General features: G+C 39.1%; 1 protein-coding gene across 1 annotated transcript in view; it reads right to left on the reverse strand.

Moving 5' to 3' along the window:
- The window catches only part of MAN1A2 (mannosidase alpha class 1A member 2), a 118,569-nt gene extending 102,887 nt beyond the window's left edge, over positions 1–15,682 (reverse strand). Inside the window, exon 1 of the mRNA XM_026861035.1 lies at positions 15,431–15,682. The gene's annotated coding sequence lies outside the window, so the exon portion shown is untranslated. The remainder of the gene's footprint in view (positions 1–15,430) is intronic.
- Between the last annotated feature and the right edge of the window lie 988 nt (positions 15,683–16,670).

Genomic DNA, 16,670 nt, shown 5'->3' on the forward strand with positions numbered 1-16,670 from the left:
CAAAGGAGCATCAGTTATGGGATCAGACTAGGCTACTTAAAGCTTTATCCAGTCACAGTGGATTTAAGATTTTCCCAGTCAGAATGAGTCAGTCAAAGCCTCTGTGAAGTGTCCTCATCTAACTCATAGCTTGCCCATTCAACTCCAAGTCCTAAAAACTTTATCGGGGAAAAGAGAGACCTATAGATTAAGAAGGCACTAGAGGATGAAAATTAAAAAATTACTGACTAGTGAGATCTATGGGAGTTTAATAACAGATAGATGTCTAAACAGCAAGGTGACCATGACATGGCCAACTTGCTTCCACGTAAGGGAAACTGGGCTTCTAGGACCTTAGATGCACCAAATAAATATTTTGTGAAGGAGAATCAAATGACCATTGACATTTTAGCTATGTAAAAATCTCAAAGTGCAGGCAAATACCAGTATAGATCAAAACTAGCTAAGTCTAGAAAAACAGACACCAACTTGTTTCCTCATGACAGAATGTTAATTGTGAAACATTCCACTGTCCCCATTTGCTATGCTTCTGGGGGGAAGATCCAGAGGTTTGGTTTGTTGGCTTGTTTTTGTTTTGTTTTTTACAGACTGTTCAAATCTGAGGAAACCCAAGAAAATTGTTGAAATTAAAGGGATGGAATTAAATATATGACAACATAAGATGTTTCTATATCCAGAAGATCATAAGATAAAATTATCCTAAGATAAAATTTCATTAAGATAGAAACTGTAAAGGAGTCGATTTCACCAGACTCATTAATTAATGCATAAGTAACTTAATACACTACAGAGACCAGAAACTCTGTTGAACACCAAGAGACTAAGACACAGTTGACTACATCATCTAAGGTTCTGAGATAGGAAATTGTATTTTGAGGACACTAAGCTACTTTGATAAACACGAATGCATGCCTATCCTATCCCCTCTGCCTCCTCCGAACTGTACCAAGAATATGGTGTTGTAACTCCACGAGAATGGTTTGACTATTACACTAACTAGTCAACTGATTTTTTCCAGATGAACACTGAACATTACTCAGGCATGCAGCTCATTACCCGCCTCTACCACAAAGTGAGCAAGCTTCACGATATCACGTTAGCAGATAACTGCATGCTACACACAAGTGAGAAACCCCACAGCTCTTGTATACAATATTAAGTTTTGTAAAGATGATATGCCAAGAGATCTTATAACAACAAGGAGATTTTTGTTACTAGCAGAATTGGTAGCATGATACACTACAGATATAACATCTATACTATTGGGAGCAGTTGTGCACACAGCAGTTTTTGGGAGACAGAAGATGATAGATGCCTCTGCCAGCTAAAATCTTAACAGAGGATGACACTTTGGTTCAGGAATTACAAGCAACATGAATTCCTGATCTGAAAAATAAGATTATCTCTATGGTTATGCCAGATAGCATTTGCATAGTGAAAGCTGGAAATGCTTCAGGTGTAGATAAGCTTTTCTCAAAAAAACCCTTGTCTTTAAGAAGAGGGAAGTCTCAGACTCTGACTGGATCATCAGTACTAATGATAACAGAAAGAAAGTAAAAATACTTGAAAAAAAACACCCCTAACCTCTAAAGAACCCATGACAGAGGCATATGCTCAGTAGAGTGAAAATAACAAGCCAGTCCAAGATGAATCAATAATTGTGAAAAAGACAAGGTATAGATTTCCATAGATGAAATTTCCACACCTGATAGCAGTTTGTCTAAGAGTATGCTTGGAGCTTGGTGGCATATCAACAAAGATTTTGCAATCTGTCCACCAGGGAACAAATGGTTTTAGCAATGGACTTTATACTGACACTATTAATGCCAGATCTTACTTCTGAAAGCATTATCATTGCCCCGCATATGGTGCATCCCATAGTAACGTTTTCAACAGCCAGCAAGATACAGTTGCATGTACAGCTTGGTAATTCTACAAAAAGAAAGCCAGAATGGCAAGAGTCGGGGCATACCAAATGAAACTGATTTTGTGGGTACACCTTTATCTAAATGCTTTTACTGACTTTAGAACATGTTCATGGGATCTGACCCTCTATAGTCATTGGGAAATCAGAATTTTATAGAGACAGGGTTGTAATGATGTCTTTTGACAAAATCATAATTGTAACAGTAAAAGGATGTTACAATGATTTCAAAGAGACTTTTGTAAGGGAGTTCTATCGCTATCACTACAGCAGCATGTTAGAAACAATACTTCAAACTACATATTGGTTCAAAAGCCCCTTTCCACCCCTCAGAAAAGGGCAGACACCTAGCTAACAGAAGAGTATCGAGAAATAAGCAAAAGAAACAACTTACAGGCAAATTACAGTCTTTACTGGTTGTGCCTAGAAATCAAACTAATGCCATTCCATCAAGAAATAGGTTCTACTTTCAGAAGGGTATATTCCGGTTAAGGGTATGATTTCAAGAGATTTATATAAACCACCTTCAAATTCTCTTTTAAAATTAATCAAGGACGTGCTAGACAAGATTACTGCTCAACTGGCAGATTTAAAATTAATAACCACTTTACGACTGTCTGCAGAGAATACTTTTTGGAGGTTAAAGAATGATCTTTACCTTGTATAGATACTCAGATTTTTGAAGAAACTTAGAAAACATACAAATTATTTTAGTCTTCTGGGAGCTATAAATCTCTACTTAAAGAGACATTATTTCAGGCTTCAGACTGTGCCACTGTCATACATTTCTGAACACTGTCACTGAAAGTCTGTTTGGAACATGCTCATAACACACACAGAAAGCCGGGTTTTCTTTTACTGATTAATCTAGTAACAAATCCATTACTAAAAACAAAATGTTTATCAAATGTATGCAAAATGGGAAGCTTGTCCTTTTTTGTTGTCATGAAATTACATGAAGTCTAAGACATCTGATGGAACTAAGGGGAAAATACTTCAGACTGGTAAGAACTAGAACAGTAAAGACTCTAAACTTGGAGAGTTTACAGCCATGCACCAACTGCTCAAATTTGTACAAGAACAGCAAATTTATTTGTACTCTTCATTTCCTGCCTTCTAAGCAATTTCTCCAGGCAAAGAGAGACACAACCCTCCATCCCGTGGCTTAGTTCAACAGCTGTTAGTGATAAACCTTGCCAAACATTTTTTTCTAAATTATGTATATAACCTTATCTCCCTTGATCACATGATTGTTGACTCTTCGGGGGAATCTTCTATAGCTATGTGCAACACGTCATCATTAAAAGCATATTGGGAAATCTCAGCTATCTGTGTGATCAACAATTCTATTCCCTATTCTAGATTGCTAACCTGCAGTTCATTCACTAGGCATAGGGGTCTGCAGTTCTTTGATCTCCTTCAGAGAAGGAGAAAAGAATCTCTTTCAAAAACTTGTGTCTTATTAGCTACTTTCTAGTCCTCTGGTAACAAAGTAAAAAATAAGAATACATGCCAGCAGTGCAAATCAAGAATCCAAATCTCAGAGCAAACTAAGTCACAGTAAACTATTACGAGTTTCAGGTGTTACAGTACTGCATGCAGATGGTCTGTGTCTTAATGGAACACACCATAAGAGGTTACACATCAAATATGCATAGCTCATGTTGTGTATCAATGACATCATTAATACTAATAATTCTGAGATTTAGCATCGTCGGGAAAACTATGTTAAATAACAGACTGGCATATATTCTGTGGAGTTCCTCTGGGAAACATAGAGAGGACAGACTACAAGAGAAATTATGTAAAGATGACTAAAAAGTAGTAGAAATTTTACTGTATTTAAAAGGATGCTCTTGTCCTCCAATCAAAGTCTCCATAGCTGAAAAAGCACATATTGTCACTTGTATAATAGATCTCGTATAATTTAATCTAGAAATCTTTCATCTAGCCATAACTCATGGTTTTTGCTACTAACACTTCCTATTATAGGAATAAATGGCACATAAAATACAAAATAAATAAAAAAATAGCAGCAAGGTCAATCAGCTATCATGAAGCCTTTTGATTTAGCCAGTTCTGAATGTAATTTATCTGGGGCTTTACTCATTTTTGTTTGGTTGATTTTATCAGGGAAGTGAAATACTTCCTTGTTTTCTTGATTTTATTTTGCATTTATGAGCTTTAAATACTGCAAATGTGCTAGTTCATTGCTGAAAGACACGTTCTTCTCACAGTGGTCTGAAAAAAAAAAGGTATCTTTAATAATATAGAGCTTTTTGAATTTTTAGCATGCTTCAAATAATGGACAAGTGCTGGCAAATTCTGTAACCACTACAACTTGAACAAAAATTGACCCATTTTTTAAATATCCTCAAACACAAACCTGCCTTCCTCATTAGAAGCACACTTTAAGTTTCCAACCAAAGCAACCTATCCAGGATGTGCAGATGATATACTGGACCATCCCCAGTAGGAGCTTTATTTTCATCCTCCTGTTTGAACAAAATAAATACCAAGCTACAAAGCTTCTCATAGGCATAAATTAAAGATTTACAAAATGTAAAATGAGTTCTTTATACAATCACCTCAACATGCCAAGACACAACTTTGTGCAGGGCCACTCCTAACTTGCCTGTACTGGCCAAAGTGCTATTTGCAGTTTTCATTCTAATGTATCCATTGAAAATTACTTTACCAAGAGACTTGATCAAGAAGACTCCATCCTTACTTTACACAGGTTTTACTCATTCAGTAAAAGATAAGCATTAATAAAGGCAGTGAAACTAAATTTAAAGCCAACTTAGCTCTTCTCAATATGCTGTATTACATTTGAGAATCCAGAACATAGAGAATCCAAATAGTGTGCAAACAAAACCACTTAATAAACAATGTGCATGTATGCATATGTATAGATACAAATACTTTTTAATATATATTTTTATATATATTTTATACAAACACACACACATTGCAGGGACTGTCATCTTAAATTATAGGTGATAATACTTATCGTGCTTCATTTTGATTGGGATCAAAGCCAGGACCAGTGAGCTACAAAATACAATGTAAAACTCTTAACATAATAGACATGTATTACTAAAAACTGATGTCCTGATCAACTAGAATTCCAAGTAAGTTTGATCAAGAAAACAAAGTGTCAGCAATAAGGAAATTGTTCTAAATTGGGTTTAGATGCTGAACAAGTCCCCCAGTTGCAGAAAGCAGCCTATTTGGCTGGATCAGAAACACTGCAATTACAAAAAAATAAATGAGATTAGCAGTAAAAATGGTATGAAGAGTAACTACGAAAAGAGGACTTATGCAGCATGAGAAGACCTCTACATGATTAAGTATTTCTTTTTTCTGCACAGTTCCTTTCTCAATAAGCACACAAAACAAATCAGGTAAAAAGGACACTTACTATTTTTAACCTGATTTCTTAAGAGAATAAGGCTTATGCAGTCTTGCTGCCTGTACATATGTCTTTTGCCACACACATCTGCACTAGCCTTTGAATCCATTCTCTCATTCCAAACCTGATTTTACAGAGTTGGAGGAACCAGATACTTGAGACCTACTCTTATTTTCTTTGGGGCAGCAGGGGGGTGGAGTGTGTAGGGACAGGGGAAGAAAAAAGGAAAAAAATATCTGCTGCGGCTAGATAAGGTAGACAGACAAATTAGCACCCCTACTGAGAGAGGAAGGCAGTTATGATCCAACCCTTTATTCATTCAGAGGGGCAGCACTTAGTATGCAGGTAGCTCTAAACCAAGCACAGGACACACTGCAATTCATGCAGTCAAGTAAGAAGGTAAGAGCATTCACAGTAATGTGTGCACGGGAAGAGAGTGGTATAAGGGGATGTAGGTTCAAAAATCCATAGGAAACCTTAGTTTTGCTGCTTATAATACAGCCTGCTAATTTTCAACATTATTAGTAGCCTCTTGAGCATCATCCAGAGATCATTATGAAAATACATTTTAATCACTTGTCTTCTTGGCACAATTCTAAAAGTATTTCCAAAATTGCTTCGACTAATATTAAATAAATTATCTTCCTACCTCCCATTCTAAGAAGCAACATATTACAAGTCACATTTTAAAATAGGATAACTGAAAGTTTTGCTGAAGGCCACAGTAAATTCACTGGTAAATGAACTCGTCAGAACATCCCCAGCTTCCCAGACAGAACCTTGTTCCTCACTTGCGCAAAGCATCCAGATTTAACAGCAACTCACCCTTGCAGGTACCAGATGGAGCAAGTGCTCTTTAATTGTGGCCCCTATGCTCCCTTGATACCCATCTCAACAACTTTTTCTTAAATTTCTTTCTCTGTTTCTTTTTATCAGAAAGCCATGACAAGCAGGACAGAAACAATGTTTAGCTGTGTTGAAAACAGTTTATCAGAAAGTAGTAAATTATCTCCTTGCTATCCCACCTCATTAAACATAGCAGCTTTTAAACTGCACAAGAAGCAAGCATGCTACAGCCAGCAGCTTCAGTCACTTCACAACTCTCTTATTTGTGTGAACACCACACCTCCTTTGAGCCGATTTTCAAAAGTCAGTGTACAATTAGCACTGCCTAATTACATCACTGCATACCACAACAAATGCAGAACAAGCAGTAGAACAGAAGCTTCAGAGAACTCAGATTTTCCAGTCTGTCTTTGAAAGCTAGAACTTAAAAACTGTTTTGCTCTTAAGCTTACTAGATGTGCTTGCGTAACATTCTGGAGAAGCTTTCTTCTAGCTGACAGGCTTAGCCAACAAACACCCTATCACAGAGTGGCTAGAGTTGAAAGGGACCTCTGGAAGTAATCTGGTCCAACACGCAACTCAAGCGTGGTGATATGGAGCAAGCTGCCCAGGTCCATGCCCACTCATCTCTAAGGAGGGAGACTCCACAACTTACTGGGCAACCAGCCCCAGTGCTTGGTCACCCTCACAGTAAACAAGGCATTCTCATGTTCAGATGGAGCTTCTCGTGTTTCAGTATGTGCCCATCATCTCTTGTCCTGGCACTGGGTACCACTGAAAAGAGTCTGGCTTTATCTTCTTTGAACTCTTCCTTCAGGTATTTATGTATAATTGGAAGATCCCCTGAGCCTTCTTTTGTCCAGGACAAACAGCCTCAACCCTTCCTCAGATGAGAGATGCTCCAGTCCCTTAACCATCTTTGTGGCTCTTTGCCAGACTCTCTCCAGCATGTCCATGTGTGTCTCATACTGGGGAGCCCAGAACTGGACACAGCACTCCAGGTATGACCTCACCAGAGCTGAGTAGAGGGGAAGGATCACCTCCTGCAAACTCCTGGCAATACTTTGTCAAATGCAGCCCACAATAAAAATTAGCCATCTTTACCAGAAGGGTGCACTGCTGGCTTCTGTTCAACCTGGTGTCCACCAAGACTCCAAGTCCTTTTCTGCAAAGCTGCTCCACAGTTCATAGGGTTGTTCCTCCCCAGATGCAGGACATAATCACAAAATTGTCTAGGTTGGAAAAGACCTTGAAAATCACCCAGTCCAACCATCAACCCAACATTAACAATTCCCAAGTACACCACATCCCTCAGCACTGGGTCAACCTGACTCTTCAAACCCTCCAGGGATGGGGACTCCCCCCCTGCCCTGGGCAGCCCATTCCAAAACCCAACAACCCCTTCTGCAAAGAAATACTTCCTAAGAGCCAGTCTAAACTTTCCCTGGCACAGCTTGAGGCCATTCCCTCTTGTCCTATCACTTGTTCCTTGGTTCAAGAGACTCATCTCCAAGTTCTCTGCACCCTCCTTTCAGGGAGCTGTAGAGGGCCAGGAGGTCTCCCCCCAGCCTCCTCTTCTCCAGACTAAACCCTCCCAGTTCCCTCAGCCGCTCCCCATCAGACCTGTGCTCCAGACCCTGCACCAGCTCCATTAACCTTCTCTGAACACGCTCAAGTCATTCAATGGCCTTTTTGGGGTGAGGGGCCCAAAACTGAACCCAGTCATTGAGATGCAGCCTCACCAGTGCCAAGTACAGGGGTAAAGATCCCTTCCCTGTCCCTGCTGGCCACAGTATTTTTGATGCAAGTCAGGATGCCACTGGCCACCTTGGCCACTTGGCCACACTGCTGGCTCATTTTCAGCCAGCTGTCAATCAACACCCTCAGGTCCCTCTCTGACTGGCCTCCAGCCACTCCTGCCCAAGCCTGTAGTGCTGCTGGGCGTTGTTGTGGCCATTAAGGACAGCATTTGCCCTCACTGAACCACATGAGGTTCCTGTCAGCCCATTTCTCCAGCCTGCTGAGGTCCCTCCTGGTGGCAGCACGATGCTCTGGCATATCAACCTCTCCTTCCAGTTTTGTCATCAGTCAACTTGCTGAGGGTATGTCCCTCATCCAGACCATTAAGGAGGATGTTGGACAGGATCAGCCCCAGTATTGACTCCTGGGGTACACCATGAGTTACTGGACCCCAAACAGACTTCCAGTAACTGATCACCACCTCCTGGGCCCAGCCATTGAGACAGTTTTCAACCCACCATGATGCTCATCCAGCTCATACTTCATCAGCTTCTCCATGAGGATTTTATGGCAGACAGTGCCAAAAGCCTTACCTCAGTCTAGGTAGACAATATCCACTGCCTACCCCTCATCTACTAAGCCAGTCATTTCATCGTACAAGTTTATTAAGCAAGTCAACCATGACTTCCCCTTTGTCAGTCCACACTGGCAACTCACAATCACCTCATTCATGGGTCTGAGAATAGTTTCCAGGATTAGCTGCTCCATCACCTTTCCAACGATCAAGGTAAGGCTGACCAGCCTGATAGTTCCTTGGATCCTCCTTCTTGCCCTTCTTGAAGACAGGAATGACATATGCTTTTCCTTCAGTCTTTGGGCACTTCTCTCAATCACCACGATAATTCAGAGATTATCAAGAGGTCTCACAATCTGACATCAGACAGCTCTCTTAGCACTCCAGGTACATCCCATCATGCTTATGCATGTACAGCTTGCTTCAGTATTCCTTCACTTGATCCTCCTCCACTAAGGGTACAACATCTTTCTTGCTCCAGACATTTTCAGTGGTCACTAGGGACTGGGATTCTTACCAATACAGATTAAGACAAAAAAGGACCTCAGCTTTTTCCCTGTTCTCTCTCACCAGGTCCACTGACTCATTCAGCAGTGGGCCCACATATGCTTTAATCTTCCTTTTGTCATCTGTTTAATTACAGAAGCCCTCCATGTTGGCTTTGACATCCCTTGCCAGATTTGCTTGCAGTAGGGCTTTGGCTTTCTTAACCCCATCTCTGCAAGCTCAGATAGTATGTCTGTATTCCTCCCCAGTAAACTGCCCTTGCTTCCACCTTCTTTACACTTCCCTTCTGTGTTTGAGTTCTGAAAGAGCTCCTGGCATTTTTTGCCTGACTTGCTGCTCACTGGAATGGACCACTCTTGAGCTTGGTGGAAGTGATACTTCAATATTAATCAGCTTTCTTGGGCTCCTCTTCCCTCCAGGACCTTATACCACAGGACTCTACCAAGCAGACCTTTGAAAAGGCTGTTAAAGGATTTTACCAGTCTGTGGGTATCTCTACGCTTACTTTATTAACAACTCAGAGTTGGGCCATCACTTCAGTGAGTGGCAACAGCTGACAAAAAGCATCTTATATTTATATGATTCTTCATAACATGTAATACAATACTAATTCATCATCAATTTCAAAAGTCCATTATATTCCACAGCTCCAACTAGTTCTCGTCCTGCTCCGGTTTCTCTTCTGACATCGCTGCTCACTGATGCAGTCTTTGGTCATCATGGTTACTTATCTTGAGTATTGTTCCTAGAGCAACTGTCCATACTGCATTGAACTGTTAGTATGGTTCCTAGAACACCTGTGCTGTATAAAACATTATCTATTTATTAATATTCCTGCTATTAATAATATTCTAAGAGAAAAGAGATTTCTAAAGTTTATTCCTTTTACAGAGGCCAAAGTCCACTCTCCTGAAGTTCAGGGTTGTGAGCTTGCTTTCTGCCCTTCTCCCTCCTTTCAGAAACCTAAACTCCACTATCTCATACTCCCTACTGCTGCCTTTGAACTTCATGTCCCCAACAAAACCTTCCTTCTTTGTAAGTATGAGGTTTAGCAGAGCACCTCTCCTCGTTGGCTGTGCTATCATTTGGAGGAGTAAGCTGTTATCAACACCCTGCTGAAGACTTCTGAACTGCTTATGCCCTGCTGTGTTGTGTCTCCAGCAGATACTGGGTTGAAGTCAGCCACGAAGGCCAGGGCCTGCAAACACGACACTGAAGAGTGCATCATTCACTTGTTATTCCTGATAGGGTGGCCTATAGCAGACACACACTACAACATCATCCATACTAGTCTGCTCTTTAATCCTTACCCATAAACTTTTGGTTTATCATCCATCCTCAGGCAGAGCTCCAGGCGCTCCAGCTGCTCTCTCACATAAAAGGCAAATTCACCCCTTCATTTTCCTGGCCCATTTTTCATAAAGAGCCTGTATGCTTCCGGTGCAACATTCCAGTCATGCAGGTCATCCCACCACATCTCCATCCACCTCCACATCTTCCAACAAGATGCAACTGTACACAGATCTGACTCATTCCCCTCACCACACACATTATTGTACATGCGCTTCAGAGAGGGACCCTGGCACACTGATTTCCCAGAAATGGTTTGGGGCTTTTCTCCATAATGGTGCCTTGTAGGCACTTTTTCACTTACATGCAAATGCTAGGTGACCTTGCTTAAGCCTTGTTTTCTTGATTTTGTGATCCCTTTCTGACACACCACTGAAGACCTTTTGCTCATCCACCCTGTCAATCACTCCCTCATAGGGCTGGTAGTTACTCTTCCCCCTCCCATTGTGTCTAGTTCAAAGCCCTCCTTACAAGGTCAGCCATCCTGCTGGCAAAGCTCCCTTCATGCTGCCACAGTGGGGTGGGTACCATCTCTCCCAGGCAGACCCTGCAAACAGGGCCCTGTGGTTGTAGAACCCAAAACCCTGTTGCCCACACCAGCTCTACAACCAACTGCTCATGTATGTTGCCAGTGCCCTCCTCATACCCCTTCCCCTTACTGGTAGGATCAAGGAAACCACTACTGAGGCCCCCAGGTCCCTGACAATCACTGTCAGAGCTCTGTAGTCAGTACATATACAAAACTGATATTATATGTAATACAATACATACTTACTTGTATGTAAATATTGTACATTCATAATTTCAACACTTCTCAAAGCAAATACCTATGGACTGGAACAATCCAGGAACTCAAAATAAGTATTTCAATGTTTGAAAAAAAGGTATAAATAGAACATCCTGCATAAAAATTACTACCATTAATGAGTAATAATTTTGTGTATTTTAACAGGTATCCAAAATGAAATCTGGCAGTGAGACAATACTGTGAACTCTTAAGGTGAAATGAAAGAAAACCTGAACAGGGTGAAGAATTGTAAAATTTTCCTCATTTCACTGAGTAAAATTTATCTTCACAAGCAAACAAAACTCATTAAAAATAGCACTATGTAATGATTACACTTAAGCTGAAAAAAAAAAAATATTCTGAACACCATTTAAAGGACATAACGGAAATTAAGTGCCAAAAATCCCAAGCACTCATGCAATTTATATTTAATTTAACTTGGAAAGGAAGACAATGACTTCCAAAAGATGAGTTTTGCTCTTAATTTCTTTGCATTAACCACAATAAAAAGACACATCTTTAAATCTTTTTTTAAAATTATACAAGTTACATTTACCCTCTTATAAAACCATTTTCTCACCTTTCACTTAGTATGAAATCACTAAAATATTAATACAAATCTAAAGTGTGGCAGCAAGAATAATTTTCAGATGCCTTTATTCTTAAAATACCAGTTAATTAAAAACCACAGCATTTTTAAAAAGCCAGACAGCTAGCTAATATACTTAACATACTTTGTAGCACTTAAATTAAGCGGATGGAAAACCTTCTCAAAGATGTCACTGTGCATCTAAAGTAATCAAACAACTCATAGATGGTCCTTATTGAACTAACTGAATGAAAAGCTTGTTAAAAGAATACAGACAATTTATACAATTCTGTGAATTAGTTACAGTTGAGAATACAATGCAACACTAAATATAAATACCAAAAGATACAAAAAAAACAAAACCAAGAGATGCAGATTCTGCTCCTTCATAACCTTAAAAAGCTCCCTCTCTGTGCTCAGTAAACATTCTCTTATACAAATGCTTTACATTTACTCTTTCAAATGCTTTACAAAGCCCAAGATCATTACACGAATTATTTTTACTTTTATATGCACTTTAAAAAAAAAAATCATATTATGTATTTTTTAAATATTTAAGTACTGCAAAACCATCCTTTATAGAAAGATCCGTTAAAAAAAAAAAAAGACTTAACCGAAGTGTTCTTTGGAAAGTAAAATTAATAATAAATTTTTTGTAAAAATGACAGAAACTAGATCCCCATTGGAAGATTTTCCAGCCTTCCTCCCAACTGTTAAAGACCCATGTGCATGTTACATTTTGTCTCCAACAGTCAGCCCAATTCTACATAGTTTTTCACCATTTGATACTAGCCAAAATAGGCTGTATAGATTAATACATTTTGTGAATTTAAACAACAGTCTAAAGCTGTTCTGTGAGAGTGAAGTTCCTCAAATACACCTCAGGACACTTCAAAGTGAATCAAGGCATGAGCCAAATGCCTTCTCAATACCACCTGGAATTCTGAAGCCAGATACACAGCCTCCAGAGACCTAGGAGCTTCCCTGTGCTAATATTTTGGTCTCAATCCAGACAACATTATGTCTTGCATGTCAGAAATGCTATATATGCTAGGTGTTAACCTATGTTAGAGATACTGTCTCCTGGAACCTTTTCTTTTTTTACTAAGTCTATATCTCATCTATGAAGACTATTTGTTTTAGTCTACACTGGTTACAAAAAACAGTGAGAGAAGACCTCAGTGATGATCAAGGCCTATTTCAGAATGAACTTTGCATCTCTAGAATTGCTGCAGCCTTCTGTGATACATGACATGCTGTCAAAAACAGGTTTCAGGCAAAATATTACTCCTCTGACACTGTTGATATGTTTTATCTCAGCCATACTACATTAATTGCAGTGTAGCAGATGCCAAAATCCAGAAGTAGACCCCAAACAAAAACGACAATGTACCAACAATGGGTTCTTTAGCATTATCATTTGTCCATTCTCACTAGCAGACCTTCCACTCCTGTATTCTACACCTTCACACATCTAGCTGTAGAAGTAATAATCTGCTGCCTTGCATCAAAGAATTTAAAAATTCTGGAGATCATCTGGTAGCTACAGTACTAGCAAGACTGACTCAACAAAGGCAATTAACACAAAGACAAATTTCAGTCATACTAGTAGGATCTTGGACTGTTCAAGCACAGTGGTCACACTAATGAAGACTGATCAGTACAAAGGTATGATTACCCTAACTGAAGTACTTACCCACCTAATACATAGTCCCATAAAATCTTTAGCTTGGCTATGAAAAGCTACACTTCAGAAACCACAATAGAAGTTATGCAAAAAAAAAAAAACACCCAGCTTGTCACACGTAGGCTGATTGCCAAAAAAAAAAAAAAAAAAAAAAAAACAGAACAAGATTTGTGACAGCTAAGGATCACTAGAGCTACTACCTGGTGATCCCTACTCACAAGCTACCCTGGATTCCTTACTCACAAATTGTTACACCTTCGGGTTTAGATCAGTAAGAATTGTCCAAACTTTACTACTTATTCATGTCACCAAGAAAACTTCCGTTCCAGTGAGAGCCTTCTCAACTCCTCTGAATCTACATTCTGACCAAACAATAGCAGAAATACAAATACTAATCTTCAACCCTCCCTCCAATTCCAAGCATGATCTATCTATATAGGAACTTTAGTTGATTATTTCTTCCAGTTAATTCTTCACTGTTAGCTGTGCTCAAGTACTTTCACATTACTTGGTCAAGTCAGTTTTATTCTACCCATTAAATCCATCAGTGTCTAACTCAAAGGTATTTAAATACAGTAATCTATAATTAAACTTAAGTGTTGACAGCTACATGACCATACCATTCACTGTTCATCTTCACCCTACACAAGACACTTTGAAAAGCAAGATTTTCTGTCTGTTCTCACTGAAAATGTTTGAGAAGAGAGTTTTGAAAAGCAATAGAGCCTTCTGAAATCCACAATTCAGTGCTGTCCTTTGGGAAATAGCCGTAACCAGCCAGGGTGAATGCAGACCAGCATTCCACATACAACTTCTTGCTCAAAAGTGCTTCTGCAGTAGCCACTAACAGAACAGGCACAGCTTCAGGAAAGGATTTGCTATCTGGGAGATTCAAATAGTGATACAGGTCCATGCTGTATCACTCACATATCATAAGCAGTTATTCATTACTTGGTAAGAGTGTATTTCATCTAGTCATCATTAACACTCAAAGTAAAATTCCAACTTGGGTGATCTACCTGCAGTATGACACATACTCCAGCTGCAACTCCTCTCTATCAGGACAACAGGTGGATGACTGACTTATTTTTTGGTTTTCTGAGTGAATTAAACTCAGATTAGAAGATTCTGCTCATGTAACTACTAGGTACTGTGGACCTGGATGCTCTAGCCTGTGCTTGTTTACCTCTGGCCTGAACCACTCATGCTTGCTAACCCAATTTTTAGGCACAAAACTAATCAGATTGCAGGAACGAAAAAGATAGCTGCACAGTGTTTCTGCCATACTAGTTAGAAGCACAGACTCAGAAAAGCCTGGCAATAATAATAGGAAATCGGCATTACCATGGCAAGAGAAAGCAATAAATCTCATGGCCAACCAGGACTGGAAAGGATAAGACCAGTAACAGCAATTCCCATAGCATAAGCTGCCACAGAACCAAAAGCCTAAGCCAACATCTTCCGTTCAAATGTTTCACAGATAAACAAGGCTATCTACTTAAACGAATCTAGTTTTTTTAGACCCATTTTTTTAAACTGACTTCTTTTGAGAAGTATGTGATAATTTGGTAATTTGCAAGTTTTAGCAGCAATTCATTTTCTTCTCCTTTTTAATCCACTTTTTAAACATTTAAAAATATCTTGTGACATACTAACATATCCTGTTCTTTGAATGGAATCTGACGAAGCCAAGCTCTGTTTTAAAGATGCACTTCTTGCTGTTCCATGTGTTAATGACAAACTCACTTTGAACCCATACCACTGAATTGAAGACGACCTTAAAATCATTTTTAAGTTGATATACAGTGAAATATTAACACCCCAACACCAGGAAAACACATGCAATAATGCTGATGTTCATTAATACTTGTGTACTTCTAGCTTATTGTTTATTTAAAAGATTTATAGTCCTATTTCTCTTTTAACAGAAATCACAACAGGAACTAAATGCCATAGAAATAACTGCTATCAGATACAAGAACGGGTGGGACCACATCATCATCATCTTTACCTCTTTAATTTTGTTCCTCTTCTCTCGGATATCCGGGTCTGCTGGTTCTCCGCTGTTTATCCCTATAAGATTTGGTAAAGGAACAGGGGGCAGTGGCTTGCTGTCTTTCTTTTTCAACTCTTGCACTACTTTGTTCTTTTCTGTCTGAATCTCAGCTTGAATCTCATCCCGTGATTTCTTCAATTTCTCCTTAGCCTCTTCCAGAGCCTTTTCATGATCTGCTCGGATCTTATTTCTCAGACGTTCCTCTTCTTCTCTAGAGACACAAATTCTAGTCAGGATCTCATTACTAAAAACACATTGCTTATAAACAAACTCACCTTCAAAACAGAAGCCACATCACAAGTTGGTTTACTCTAATGATTCAGATGAGTGTACCGAATTATGTTAGTGCACAATCCTACACTATTTTTGCCATTAACCCTGAAAGAAGAACACTACATGCATCAGCAACACTATTGTAGAAAATCAAATCATATACAGGTTTTCTAGATTACATCTCAGCACCTCTGCTTGTCTGCTCAAGAATTTATAGAGGAAAAGCCTTACATCCTGTACTACAGCTACAGGATGTGTGCAAAGGCACATCTAGCAATCATCCACTTAAAGAAATCAGAAAGGCTCTTCCTTCTACACAATAAATATATCATACACAACTTGCCAAGTTTGGAAGCAACCACTAAAAAAAAAAAAAAAAAAATACTAATGCTGAGGTGTGCGCTTCAAGAGCTGCAAATTCCACCACAGCATGTTTTGTCTTGAATTCAGAACTCATTCCAATCAGTACAGTCCATGAACATCACAAATTAAATGCAGAGTTAATTATAAAGCCATTTAGGAACATAAGAGCTTTTAGTAAAACATGTTTTTGAAACTCACTGTCAACAAAACCAATATAATCTTAGTTCTAAGCACAATCTTCCATCGTGACCTTTAATGATCGGTAAAAGTTTTGCGATTCATACACAAAATGAAGGGTGTTGAGTTAAACAAGAGGTTATTCTAACCACAGCCAAAAATGGCCAATTCCAGTCCTAAAATATTTTAAGGCATCAGAAAGGTACACATCAAACTCTCAATATAACACAATCTTTTCAAACTTTAAAACACAGAGTTGCTTAGTGACTAATAGAATCCAAAATAGGTGTAAGGATTTAAAACAAGCACTACTTACAAAAAAACCCACGATCTCTTCCTGTTTCCTCCCCCAGGCAAAAATATTTTTTCCTCAAAGAGCATT

The sequence above is a fragment of the Athene cunicularia genome, assembly GCF_003259725.1.
Source record: "Athene cunicularia isolate RWA chromosome 1 unlocalized genomic scaffold, athCun1 chr1_part1, whole genome shotgun sequence".
Lineage (NCBI taxonomy): Eukaryota > Metazoa > Chordata > Aves > Strigiformes > Strigidae > Athene > Athene cunicularia.